Raw genomic sequence first — 14,414 nt, 5'->3', positions numbered from 1 at the left:
CTTAAGTCCCTTCCCCTCGATCTTTCTAAGATCATATTTCTTCCCAAGGGTTTTGTCAGAGGATTTCGTTCTGACTTCACATAGTCAATGGAAATAGTTCCACTCTTTAGCAGCTGCTTCACCAAATTATGTCTCAATTGTATATGTCTATTATTTCCATTGTGATTCTTGTTTTTTTAGCTATAGCTATTGCTGATTAGCAATCAAAGTGTATTGACACTGATGGGGTTGGTTTCATTCCTAGTGGAATGTTTGCTAATGAAGAGGGATGGTAGAAGGCACAAAGTTCACGTTAAAGGGAAAATGATGAAGTATTTTGGATGAAACAAGGCTCACTTGCAAGGAAAACAAGCTACTTTGAGAAACAATGTATTCATTTGGTTAAGGAAGCATGCAAGAAATTAGCTGACAAAAAAGTACCTCTACAAGTCACTTTTCATTCCCTTATTTAATGCAAGTTGATTCAACCAAGACAAAATATTTTCTCTTTCATGGGATTGTGCCAAAAAGTTAGTGGCACGTTAATCAACAAAGCTTTGCTCATTAATTGGAACATGAAATAGGAAAAGTAATAATATTATATTATATTAGTAAACTTAAAAATTAAAATACAATTACTTGGTCCATACGTCTTTATATTTTGTAATCAAGTTATTCACTATATTTTGTAAGTCAATTAAAAAAATTTCAATTCTTATCAACTACTGTTATCTTCCCATACATTGTTGTAGTCACGTAAACCTGAAATTCACATTCTTGCATATTATTAAAGGATAATTATGGATGCATGGGAAGAACTTCATGTGGATGATGACGTGCTTGAAGGACTTTTGAAAAAATATATTTTGTTTATTTAGATTGTTGTTTTTTCGGGGATAGTTAAACATTTTGAAAACCACATCACATTCGCATATCTAATTAAGGGTACTGCCTTCAGGCAAGCGTTGTAGGGTGTTAATACCTTCCCTACGCGTAACCGACTCACCTAGAATTTGGTTTTCACAGACCATGCCTTATCATTTTATGGTTTTTTCGTAGTTTTCCAGAATAAACTATGGTGGCGACTCCAAATCTCTTTTTCAAACGTCGTTTTTTTGGATTGTCGTCTCGTCGCGATTCTGGTTGCGACACAATCATTCAAATACAAATGTTAAATGAGACACTATGATTTCTTGTTCACATGACATTGACAATTGAGGATCTCATCATTGATGGAAAATTTGAGAACGTGAATCCCCTTATCGATGCAAAAACATTACTAGTCCTGACATTTGTAGCTTGCATTGTGAAAGAGTGTAAGCCCAATGCTTTGGGAGACATGCAATTGACTATCAAGGTAATATGTGTTCCAAACTAAAACTTTTATTGTTTACGTCAACTAATGAACGATTACATGTGACCAGGATCCAACAGCGACAATGAAGGCTTCCGTACATCGGAAAGTTCTTGAAGATCCTCAATTTCGGCCAAATATCGGAGTTGGCTCTGTTTTGTTACTCAATCTTGTAACCCCTCCACTGAATACTTAAATTAAAATAAGTTTTATTTGCCTTTGATGGTGTTTTTCATATTAATTATGTATGTTCATTTAGGTACATTCCTTGAGTCCAAATGGCAGAATCCACTACCTAAATATCGTGCATCGCAACGTAGTAAAGGTTTTTGTAACTGAAATTTTCCCTCCTACAAACGACCTTGTCAAGGAAACCCCGAAACCATTGATTCGACTCCCTCTCTGGGCAGAAAACAATATGGATGACATCCTCTAGAAATTGGTTCATCCATCTCAACAACCATCATCATCCGAAGAAGTAGAGAAGAATTAGTTTGTTTATGATCTTATTCGATAATTATTTCCTAATGCAAGTGAAATTATAACTTCTATGGATGACTGTAATATTATTTTATGATCACTAAAATAATTTCTCGAACTACTGTAATCTTAATAACCTTAACTTCATTATTTTTTTAAGGTTCACGTACCTAGTTTTTATGTTGTTCATGTTATCTTATCATTGTAATGATCTTGTTGACCTTAATGCAAATTCAATTAAATGTTTGACATTATTTTTTGTCATATATTGTTTCTTCCTGATGGAGTGGCCAAACATCACTTCCCAGAAGGAAGTCAAACTTAAACCTCCAAAACAACTGTAAACCATTGCATAAATGTGAAAATATTACAAAAATTCACTATGGTCACTGAGGTTACCACAACTGGCTCTTGCAGTAGAAGTTTTTGTACAAAAACCACTATTTCTTCCTGTAATTGTTTATGAGATAGCTGTAAACGATTACCAGGGTGTTTTTGGCCTGCACAAGCTTCAGGACATAACCCAACTTCTTCATCTCACCAACATTGGGTCTTTCCTCCATGATGGAGTGCCCAAACGTGACTTTCAAGCCAATACTCACCCTTAAACAACAAAACCATGTCTAAACCATTGGTTAAATGTCAAAAAATTCAAATTATTCACTATGGTAACTTAGGATACCATAGTTGGCTCCTGCAGAAGAAATTTATGTAAAAAACCAAGTTTTTCTTCGTGGAATCGTTTACGAGATAGCTGTAAACGATTAGCAGGGTGTTTTGGGCCTGCACAAGCTTTAGCACTTAACCCAAGTTGTTAATCTCACCAATATTAGGTCTTTCCTCCATGATGGAGTGCCCAAACATGTCTTCCCAGCCAGTAATCACCCTTAAACACAAAAAACATGTCTAAACCATTGCTTAAATGTCAAAAAATTAAAATTATTAACTATGGTCACTGTGGTTATCACAACCGGCTCCAGCAATAGACGTTTATGTACAAAAACTAGTGTTTCTTCGTGTAATCATTTACGAGATAGATGAAAACGATTACCAAGGAGTTTTTGGCCTGCACAAGATTCAGGACTTAACCTAAGTTGTTCATCTCACCAACATTGGGTCTTTCCTCCATGATGGACTTCCCAAACATGACTTTTCCAGCCAGTACTCACCCTTAAACACCAAAAACATGTTTAAACCACTGCTTAAGTGTTAAAAAATAAAAGTTATGGATTGTGGTCACTGAGCTACCATAGTTAACTCCTGTAGTAGACGTTTTTGTACAAAAAACAAGTTTTTCTTCGTTTAATCATTTACGAGATAGCTGTAAACGATTACTAGGATGTTTTTGGCTTGCACAAGCTTCAAGACTTAAACCAAGTTTTTCATCTAACCAACATTGGGTCTTTCCTTCATAATGGAGTGCCCGAACATGACTTCCCAGCCAGTACTCACCCTTAAACACCAAAAACATGTTTAAATCATTGCTTAAATGTCAAAAAAATTAAAATTATTTATTTTGGTCACTGAGGTTACAATAGTTGGCTCCTGCAGTAGACGTTTCTGTACAAAAACAAGTTTTTCTTCGTGTAATCGTTTACGAGATAGTTGTAAACGATTACTAGGGTGTTTTTGGCCTGCACAAGCTTCAGGACTTAACCCAACTTCTTCATCTCACAAACATTGGGTCTTTCCTCCATGATGGACTACCCAAACATGACTTTCCCATCGAGTACTCACCCTTAAACACCAAAAACATGTCGAAACCATTGGTTAAATGTCAAAAAGTTAAAATTATTGACTATGGTAACTCAGGTTACCATAGTTGGCTCCTGTAGAAGAAGTTTATGTACAAAAACCAATTTTTTTTGTGTAATCGTTTACGAGATAGCTGTAAACGATTACGAGGATGATTTTTGCCTTCATAAACTTCAGGACTTAACCCACGTTGTTCATCTCACCAAAATTGAGTCTTTCCTCCATGATGAACTGCCCAAACATGACTTTGCCAGCCAATTCTCACCCTTAAACACCAAAAACATGTATAAACCATTGGTTCAATGTCAAAAAATTAAAATTAATTACTATGGTCATTCAGGTTACCATAGTTGGCTCCTGTGGAAGAAGGTTTTGAAAAAAAACCAGATTTTCTTCGTGTAATCGTTTATGTGATAGCTGTAAACGATTACCAGGATGTTTTTGGCCTGCACAAGCTTCAGGACTTAACCCAAGTTGTTCATATCACCAACATTAGGTCTTTACTCCATCATGGAGGGCCCAAACATGACTTCTCAGCCAGTACTCACCCTTAAACACCAAAAACATGTGTAAACCATTAGTTAAATGTTAAAAAATTAAAATTATTCACTATGGTCACTCAGGTTACCACAGTTGGCTCCTGCACTAGAGTTTTATGTATTAAAATCACTTTTTCTTCGTGTAATGGTTTACGAGATAACTATAAACGATTACCTACATGTTTTTGGCCTGCACAAGCTTAAGGACTTAACCCAAGTTGTTCATCTCACCAATAATGTTTCTTTCCTCCCTCACCCATTGAACAAGTTCATGCATTGTATTCATTACCTCACCCATTGAACAAGTTCATGCATTGTATTCATTACCACACATTTGTCTTCAACTCACCTAAATTGATACCAAACCAAGACATAAACAACCTCAAATAATCAATGTAATCATTGAACATAATCATCCATTAAGAAAGTGATGTTGCACATTACTTAGTCATCAAAACATAACCAACATAAATGAAATAACATTGCAGATTAAGTATTCATGAAAGGTAACATTATATTGCACTAAAAAAAACGAAAATTACCGACGGCCCATTATAGACGATCCTTAGGCAGTGGGTAATTTAGTGGTGATTTTAATTAGCGACGAGCCTAGGCCGTCGGTAAGTATCAGGGTAGATTAAAACCAAAGTTTCTGATTTCCCTCTCCCATTTTGAGCTTGTCGACCAAAAGCCCTATTTCCCTCTCCCCTACCAATCGTTTCCTCAGGCGCATTGTCTCACTATAACGGTTGTTCTCAGGCGTAAGTGCGTGGTAGTGAGGCGGTACAACGGTAGTCGTTGACGGTGTGAGGACGGGTTGGTGACTGAGTGATTCTCCTGGAAGGGTGTTGGTGGATGGTGATTGGGGCATTTATTGCGGTTGCCGTGGAGTAGGGAGGGTGTTGCCGCTGCTTTGTTGCGTTGAGGGATTGTAGTAAGGGTTAGTATGTTCTATTCATGTGAATTCTAGCTTTGGCGCTTGGTCCTTAATTGATTGCTTTTTGTTTTCCTACTTCCAATTCCTTGCAAGTCATTCTATATTGGATTGTGGCTGTGGCACTAGGGGTCGTGCTTCGTGGATAGCGTGATGAGGGCATTGCGGTGGTGACATGTTGTGGATGCTGCATTGAGTGGTCGAGGTGTACTGGTCTATTGGGGTTGAGGCTGCCATTGTAGAGGTTGTTGTCGAGCTCTTTAGTAGGTTTGCTAACTTCCACCACTCCATAACTGCATTTCTGGTACCTTTCAGGTGTTTTGAGCATGCTGATTTGAGCTCTTTATCCAAATTCTCTGTTGCCACTAGGCTTAAGTTATGACTAGGGTTTCTGTTTTGTTGGATTTAGAATAGTGTGTCCCATTCATCGTATAGGAATTGGCATATATGATCACTTTCTTCATTGTTTTTGACAAAAAAAAAATTGAAATTAGTGCAAAAATTGCTTCTAAGTTTGGACATGTTCTCTGTAATATTGTGTTGATAAATTTGAAGAATTGTACAAGCCTTAGCAGTCTTCCAAGAGAGATATATTAGTTTAAATCTTTGAAAACTCTCATCCTATCCGGTTGTAAGAAGATTGACAAATTTGAAGACGATATAGTGGAGATGAAATCCTTGACAACTCTAATTGCTGAAAACGTTGTTGTGAAAGTTCCCTTTTCAATAGTATGCTCCAAAAGCATTGAATATCTTTTTCCATGTGGGTTTGAAGGATTATCCCGTGATGTTTTACCATCTATTATTTGGTGCTGGTTGTCACCGACAATGAATCCCCTGTCTAGTACTCTTCCGTTATGTGGCATATCAGCATCTCTAATTTCCATGAATATGCAAAACATTGATTTGGGTGACCTAGCACCGATTCTTACCAACCTTTTAAATCTTCGAAGTGTTTGGGTGCAATGTGACACGGAGTTTCAAATAATTAAACAAGTGAGAAAAATTTTGAATGACGTACGATGGGTACATTTCACTGAGTTAGGAATAAGATCCTGTACATCAGAAATTTCAGACAATTCCTTGAGATCTTATTTGATTGGAATTGGAAGCTACCAAGAAGAAGACTTCAATACTCTTAACAAGAGCATATCTAAGGTTCCTTCTTTTTCTATTTGTCTACTTCCCTTCGCTATTAGTTTTAGGTATTACTTAAGAGAACATGAAACAATTCTAGGTATCTAAAGGAAACTTCAATACTCACCTTAGCACTTTTTCCCTTCCATAATATCAACAAAACTTCATTTAAAAATTGCATGTAATAATTCTCAAGAAGCTATCTGGTTTCCATTTCCTCTTGCTACTCTTGCTTTGTGTTTCTTGTAATATGAGTTAAGAGATGTTGTTTCTTAGTCAAAACGAGTATTGTCTTGTGGTTCGTCTGATTATAGCATTCTGCTTCATTAGTCTTTTTCCTGCTCTTGTGTGTCCAGTTTCATGTTGTGAAAGTCCTTATTACTTTTTAAGTAAAATAAAGTAAAGTTTAGACCTCTTGAAAGAAGAAATAATTGAGTGCGAGAAAGAGTCCTTGTTATTTTCGAAAAGAAATAATGGGAATTTCTTTTCTTTCCCTTTTGGCAACAAAAGACTTGTATGACATAAGCATAAATTGATCCTGATGAACTCCTATTGATTTATATTTAACAAAACTAGGAACCAAATTTGTTTTAAATTACTACTATAGTTGTGCTTTCATGTATGACATACATCGTGATGTTCTGAAACATGCCTCTTTGTAATTTGAAAGACAAATTTAGGGTTGAAGAAGTACATTTGAATAGCACAATTGGATAAATGAGTGATTAAGATATTCTGTTGATGTTGTAGGAATTGGCAACCAGTGGATCTTGTCATGTTTTTCTGAATTGACAAGGATAGAATAAAGCATAGAGAATAACATAATTTATATAAATCTTCTTTGCTTAATATATTGATGCGTGTATTAAGGATAAAATTATATAAATATATGAAATTCTGAAATAGATAATTCTTTAATATATTGATAGAATTTAAGAATGCTATTTTAGCAAATTTGAAATCAGAGTTTTTTGTGAGAATAAAGAAGTTATTCAAAATCTTCTACTTCTGCTGCTTGCTTGAAAGCAGAAACTCTTGCTTCTAAGGATAAATCATACCCCTGCCGAATTTTACTTAGTTCTTGCTTTGCAACATCAAGTTCTGTAACGACAGAGGCATAACTTTTAACTGCAGTTTCTAACTCTTCTTTTCATGAACCATTGGTTCCATGAAGATCACCACACTTTTCTTCTTTAAGCTGTTTTGCCCGACTTTTTGAAACATCTGTTGATTGTATTGCTGATTCTCTTGATTTGATTTGCACCTTTTATCTGTTGCAGCTCTTTATCCATCCTCTCAATAGACTCATTCAGATAAACATTCTCAATGATATCCAAAATATACAATATTGGTATTTCCTCTTGCTTGGTTCCTTTGTCATGTCCATCACATGAATCAATCTGAAAAGCCCCACACACTTGATGAATAGCCATTTAAAGCTTTCTAATTTCATTTAACAAAACATTTTCTTTGTCTAATATGTTGTCCATGCACACCACACTCTCTCTCTGTTGCACCATCCACTGTACGAATGTCAATTCTCTCTCTCTCTCTCTCTTCCTTCTTCAATTTCATCTGACCACATTATGGATGCATAATAGTGTGTTTGTATATATCTATCACAATTTTCAACTGAATCAATAAACTAAAGATACCAAATATGAAATTTTAACAACCAAATCTAGAAATAAACATAATAAATTCAACACCTATGCATGAAAGTAACTGACAGAGCTTCAGTAATAATTGCTCGAAGACTTCTTAGAATCTAGTGCAAAACATATAGTCAAAAGAGAAATGCTAAATCCTCCGAAACCTAAACAACTTTAACATAACCTGGTATATACCTAAGAATGGTAGCTTAAATTGTAGTCAATAACTTGCCATTCAAAATTGTTTCTTCTATCTTAAAATATTTTTAACTAGAGAAATACTAAATCATCTTTAAAGATTATGTCAGTAATCCTACTTCATCCTAATTATTTTTGGAGGAAAGGGATGACGAAAGGAAAGTTTAGAGACTCTAAATATTAAATGGACGTGCATTTTTTGTCTTTCTTCACTCTTTATGTAATTAGAAGTGTCTTCATTTTATATACTTGGTTATGTTTCATTGCTATAGTAGTTCATTAAATCATTTTTTCTATTTTAATTTGACATGGTACTAATTAATTTTTGCATTTGAACAGGTTTTTAGAAGTAAGATAAAGAAAAAAATTGAATATTTTTATAGTAATCAGATGAAGGATTCTTTCATAACAATACAAGAATCTATTAGTTTTTTTTATAAGAGCTTCATTATATAGGACAAATAACAAAGAATTAGCTGATGAAATATGGAATTAGAAGATGGCAGACAAAATGCACTTTTCTATTTAAATCAACGTCGCAATCATGCAATATCATAGTAAACCATATTTAATTTTCCTAGTTCGGTAGTATTATTAAAACTTGAAAACAATTGAGACAGGTTCATGTTGGGCCAGGTGCCATGATACCAATTTCATTTCAGTTAGGATAACAACCCAGAGAAGACTTCAAGTCAATTTAGCATTACATTATGTGGATGTCCAAAATATGACTGACAGTCCTGTTCCACTAGCAAATTAGCACATGACCAAAAATAGTTCTTACAATTAAGTGACATCATACATTCACACCATAAAATTCATTTAATTAAGTTTACTCATGCTACAAAATTGATTTCATAAAACTTAATCTCTTGAATGGGAAGACTACAAATTCTAAATGAGAGAGCAAAGGAAAAAACTTAGTTATGAATTAAACCAACTATAAATGGGAAGAGTACATATTCTTTTAGAGCATTCCTTAGGATTCAAATTTTGTGCCAACTGTTCTAAATAACTTGTTTCTTGTTTGTCTTTTTGACTATCCTGGTTTTGTCTCAACTATATGTAAAAGTTGTTATGTTGTTCCTAATTGAGCTTTAATTGCTTTCTTTATCTGATCTAGAGTTGATCTTTAGGAGTTAGTCTATTGTGTTGTTCCTTACCTTGTTGCTTGATTCTTTTTAGTGGTTGCAACCAATTATCATTGCATGAAAAATCAATTTCTTGTTTGATATGATTATTGGAATGAGCTGAAGTAGATATTTTAATATTGTTTGATCATAATAAAAACATTTCTAAGTCTGATTGTGTTGTTCCCTTATACAACTTGTTGTAGAAATTTGTTATCAAACGTGCAACCCACCAGCCATTAGTCTTCTGAATGTGATTGTGGAGCTACTTCTTGACCAAATTTGGTTTGTCAGTAGATAATTAAATAACTATTGTGATTGTGTATATTTATTGTGTACTAGATTGTTTGAACTAGCTTACTTTGAAATGATGGGATGACTTGTTTTTAGATGCTTTATTTTATCTTGAAACTGAGCAAGACATAGGTGGAGACTTGTGGGCTAAGAATATGTAGTGTTGATGTCAAATCCTATGGTAGTACCTACATGTGTAAGTATTTGTAAGTACTCTATAAAAGAGGACTTCATTACAGTAATAATACTCAGCATGACCCTTATTGCATGCCTATGACTGTAGTCAATGTGTAAGTACTCTATAAAAGAGGACTTCACTACAATAATAATACTTAGCATGACCCTTATTGCATGCCTATGACAGTAGTCAATGTGTAAGTACTCTATGAAAGAGGACTTCACTACAATAATAATACTTAGCATGACCCTTATTGCATTCCTATGACAGTAATATTCAAATTGCCTTCCATGTTCGACTTAAGTAGTAATAGGTTTATTACTTATGTCACATGGAGTGTTGCTATTTTGGCTAAGTTTTTGTTTGTTTGGCTTGTCACAGAACATAACACATTTTCCCAATCATCGTGGATGGATGTACGACCGTTGTTATAGCGGAAGGAGAGGTTTGAAGGAAGCTTTTGTCCTTGGAGTTGATGAGTTTATGGAGACGGCTCGATGATATGAATATTATGCTCTTGATGGAGGGATTCAATGCCTATGCATCAAGTGTGAATGTACAAGGATTTTGAAAGATGAAGTCGTCAAAGTTCCCCTATACCAAAAAGGGTTCATGCCAAATTACAAGGTTTGGACATTTCATGGTGAAGAAATGCCTTCTACATCCACTCCTCATGAAAATTGACCTGCATCAGGTTTGAATACTATTGTACATACATATGAGATAGATCAATTTACCTATATACAAGAGATGGTAGACAATGCTCTTCGTCGACATGCTGAACAAGAAGCAGATGATAGTCCTGATGAAGAGTCTCCAAATGAAAGCACTCTAAGGTTTTACAATCTCTTGGCTGAGCCAAACCAACCTGTATTTGAAGGTTCATCTGAGTCAAAATTGTCAGTGTGCATTAGACTCATGACTAGTAAATCTAATTGGAATGTTCCCAAACAAGCGTTCGACTTCTTTACAAAATTGGTGTTACATCTAACACCACCAAACAATTCTTTGCCGAAGAATTATTACGAAGCCAAAAGATGTGTTTCAAAGTTGGGATTGGAAGCGAAGAATATTGATTGTTGTATGAATGGATGTATGCTTTTCTATGACAACGACAATGGAAAAAATGATGCATCGTTGGTGGAATGCAAGTTTTGTGGTGTAACAACCGGAATCGCGACGGGACGACGATCCAAAAAGAGCGACGAGTTTTGAAAAGAGATTTTGGAGTCGCCACCATAGTTTATTCTAGAAAACTACGGAAAAACCATAAAATGATAAGACATGGTCCACGAAAACCAGGTTTTGGGTTCGGGAGTCGGTTACGCGTAGGGAAGGTATTAGCACCCTACAGCGCCTGCCCAAAGGCAATACCTTTAACTAAATACGCGAATGTGATGTGGTTTTTAAAATGTTTAACTATCCCCTAAAATAAAATTCTAAATAAACAAAATATATTTTTTTAGTTTTTTGTACCCGACAAGGATTGACCTTGCTCCTACGTATTCTCATTCAAAATGAGAAATCAGGGTTACGTAGTTCTTTTAGAACCTTTGTTGGAAATTTTGTTTAGAAAATTGTTTAAGAATTTTGTTGGGAAATGATTTTAAATTTGTTTTGAAATGATTTTGGATTTTTGAGAAGTGAACCTGACAAGGACTAGCCTTGCTCCTACGTATCTCCACTTTTGATGGAGAATCAAGGATCACGTAGTTCTGGCTGAAAGGTTGATTGTTGTTTGAAGATGTGAATGTTTTATATTTTGGTATTTTTTAAGAAAAAGAAGGTGAAAAGGTTTTTTTAGCACAAGGACGATGCGAGCGATCACACATGCGCTTAACCCTTTAAGACATTTTTATAATTTATTTGAGAAAGAGAAAAGGCTTTTAGCACAAGGACGATGCGAGCGATCACACATGTGCTTATCCCTTTAAGACATATTTTTATAATTTATTTGAGAAAGAGAAAAGGTTTTTAGCACAAGGACGATGCGAGTGATCACACGTGTGCTTAACCTTCAAAACGTATTTTTTTGTAATTTTTTAGAACAGAAGAAGAAAAGGATTAAGCAGAAGGACGATGCGTGCGATCACACATGTGCCTAACCTTGAAAACGTATTTTTTTTGTAATTTTATTTAAGAAAGAAGAAAAGGTTTTTAGCACAAGAACGACGCGAGCGGTCACACGTGTGCTTAAACCTTTAAAATGTATTTTTTGTAATTTTTTATAAGAAAGAAGAAGAGGTTTTTAGCACAAGGACGACGCGAGCGGTCACACGTGTGCTTAAACCTTTAAAATATATTTATTTCATTTTAGAAAAGAAGAAGAAAAGGTTTTAGCACAAGCACGATGTGTGCGATCACACATGTGCCTAAACCTTTAAAATATTTTATTATTTTAGAAAAGAAGAAGAAAAGGTTTTAGCATAAGGACGATGCGTGCGATCACACATGTGCCTAAACCTTTAAAATATTTTATTATATATTTTTTTTAGAAAAGAAGAAGAAGGTTTTAGCATAAGGACGATGTGTGCGATCACACATGTGCCTAAACCTTTAAAATATTTTTGTAAATTTTGTATATATATATATATATATATATAAATATTTTATTTTTTATGTATTATTAAATATGTATTTTAAAATAAATAGATGTTTAGAATAAATAAATAAAATAAAATAAAAACAAAAAAAACAAAACAATAATAAAAATAATAAAATAAAAAACAAATAGAATAAGATAAGGGAACAAAATAAAATAAATAAAGAAAAGCAAATAAATAAATAAGTAATAAAAATAAAACAAATAGTAGGGGTGCCTAAATGAGAAACGGAGTGTCTAAACTATATTTTTCTTTGTAAATGCACTGGGCCAAAACCCAAGCTGAAAGGGGGTGAAGAAGTGAGAATAGGGGTACAGGCAAGAAAGGAATTTTGTTTCTTTTGTTATTATTCTTTAAGAACAGAATGGGCCTGAGCCCAGGCCAGGAAAAACGTGTGGGGGTGCACGGGTGAAAAACGGGGTTGCGCGAAGGAGAAAGGTTTTTTTTTCTTGGTCTTGGCCTGGCCCGAGGATGTATGGGGGTGCGCGGGTAAAGAATGGGGGTTGCTCAAAGGAGAAAGCATTTTTTTTTGCTTGGGCTTGGCCTAACACTGGCCCGAGGATGTACGGGGGTGCCCGGGTGAAGCATGGGGGTTGGGCAAAGGAGAAAGCGTTTTTTCTTGGGCTCGGCCTCGCATTGGATCCGGGGGTGGTTTGCCTAACCTAGAATTTCATAGGGGTTCAGGAGGCTCAATCTCATTCCCCACTCCCTCAGCTCACACACTCTCCAAAGACCCAAGGTCTCTTGCTCTGCGCATAAGCTCACCGCCGCCTCTGCCAGAGCCGGCCATCGTCGTCTCAGCCAGAACACGCCTTGGCCTCGCCGGCGACAACTCGCGCCACCAGACCCACTGCCGACCGCGGCACCACTGCCTTCTCTCCCTCGTTTCTCTCGCACTAGCCTAGGGTTGAGGCTTTTCCACCTTGGGCACCGCCTGCCGCCGCCTCTCTTCCGCCGTCGTCAGGAGTCGCTGCCACAAAAACGCCTCCCCCAAGATCGTCGCTACAATGCCCTCTTCTCTTCCATCATCGCCGCCGGGTTCCCCCTCAACAGCCCAGGCCGCGGGAACTCAACGCCGTCGCGCCATCACCTTCCCGGAGCTACTGCCGTTTACGGCGTCCAACCCTCTCTTTCCCTACTCGTGAACGACAAATACGCACTCCCTGGGATGAGTTCTTCCTGATCCTACCGAGACCAGCCGCTGCCGGTGAGGTTACTGGGGTCCCTACAACTTTCGAATGAGGAGGAAAGTGGATGTGTGTGCCTCCTTTTTTAGATTGGACAAGAATGAATGAAAGTGGGGATTGGTGTTGAATGGTTGATGGCGATGGTGGATGGCACAGTGGCAAATTCTGGCTTTGATTCAGTGAAGGTAAAGTACGAGCTTGTGTTTGGGTGCTGGAAATTGGTCATTGCTCTTGGCTGTGGCTTTGTGCAAGGCAGGTTGAGGATGATGGTGTTATGCGTGAGTTGGGATGGAGGTTCTAATGGGTGAATGGAGTGGTTCCGGTCAAGATGATACTGGCTCTATTGCTTTTTTGTTGTGATTGTTCTTTGTGAGTATCCTGTTTACTGTTTCAATTTCAACGTTGATGGTTGGAAATGGGCAGAGGCATGAAAGCCTATTTTTGATCGAATCTTGAGTAGATGGACGCTTGGAGGAGAGAAACGGAACAAAAGAAATGGATAGGAGTGGGTCTGGGGAGGATGATGATGACCGATAACAGTGAACATAAACCAATATCCACAACACTAAGAACGCATTCAACGACAGTCATACGCAAGCCTAGCAACTTCAACAGAGATATGTGCAAGAGCAAGCAAACAACTCACTAAAATAACATTACTTATCTCTCGAAGATCCGCTTGCTATGGTCAACCTTGCGTCTCCAATGAATCCCCTTCTCCCTTGAGTGGCTGACTTCTCCCTTCTCTTTGCTGTGAATAATGTCTCTTGTTCTTCTTTGCAGGTGCCAATGGTGAAGGTCCGAGAGACAGTGTGTGAAATCCTTCTCCTCTTTTCTCTCCAAAACTAGAAAAAATAAAACCTCCCTCTTCTCTCTCTGTGTGTTTTGTACAATTCTCTTTGCCACCAAATCACTCCGTACCCAATTCCGAATCCTCCAAATCGCCTCTGCCATTACCCCGCTGCAGAAACGGTTTTCTGCCTCTCACCCTCCA

The 14,414-nt window shown here is 36.7% G+C and overlaps 1 pseudogene across 1 annotated transcript; it reads left to right on the top strand.

Annotated features, from left to right (window-relative positions):
- The first annotated feature begins 5,488 nt into the window (after window positions 1-5,488).
- On the top strand, window positions 5,489-6,970 carry LOC148205096 (uncharacterized; annotated as a pseudogene). Its single transcript, XR_015783215.1, has 2 exons — window positions 5,489-6,199; window positions 6,929-6,970. The product of XR_015783215.1 is annotated as an uncharacterized LOC148205096 (transcript).
- Window positions 6,971-14,414: the final 7,444 nt, after the last annotated feature.

This window comes from Vigna umbellata, chromosome 1 (genome assembly GCF_029865625.1).
Source record: "Vigna umbellata cultivar VRB3 chromosome 1, Vumbellata_1.0, whole genome shotgun sequence".
NCBI classification, from domain to species: Eukaryota; Viridiplantae; Streptophyta; class Magnoliopsida; order Fabales; family Fabaceae; genus Vigna; species Vigna umbellata.
This window is presented reverse-complemented; position numbering and strand designations above follow the sequence as displayed.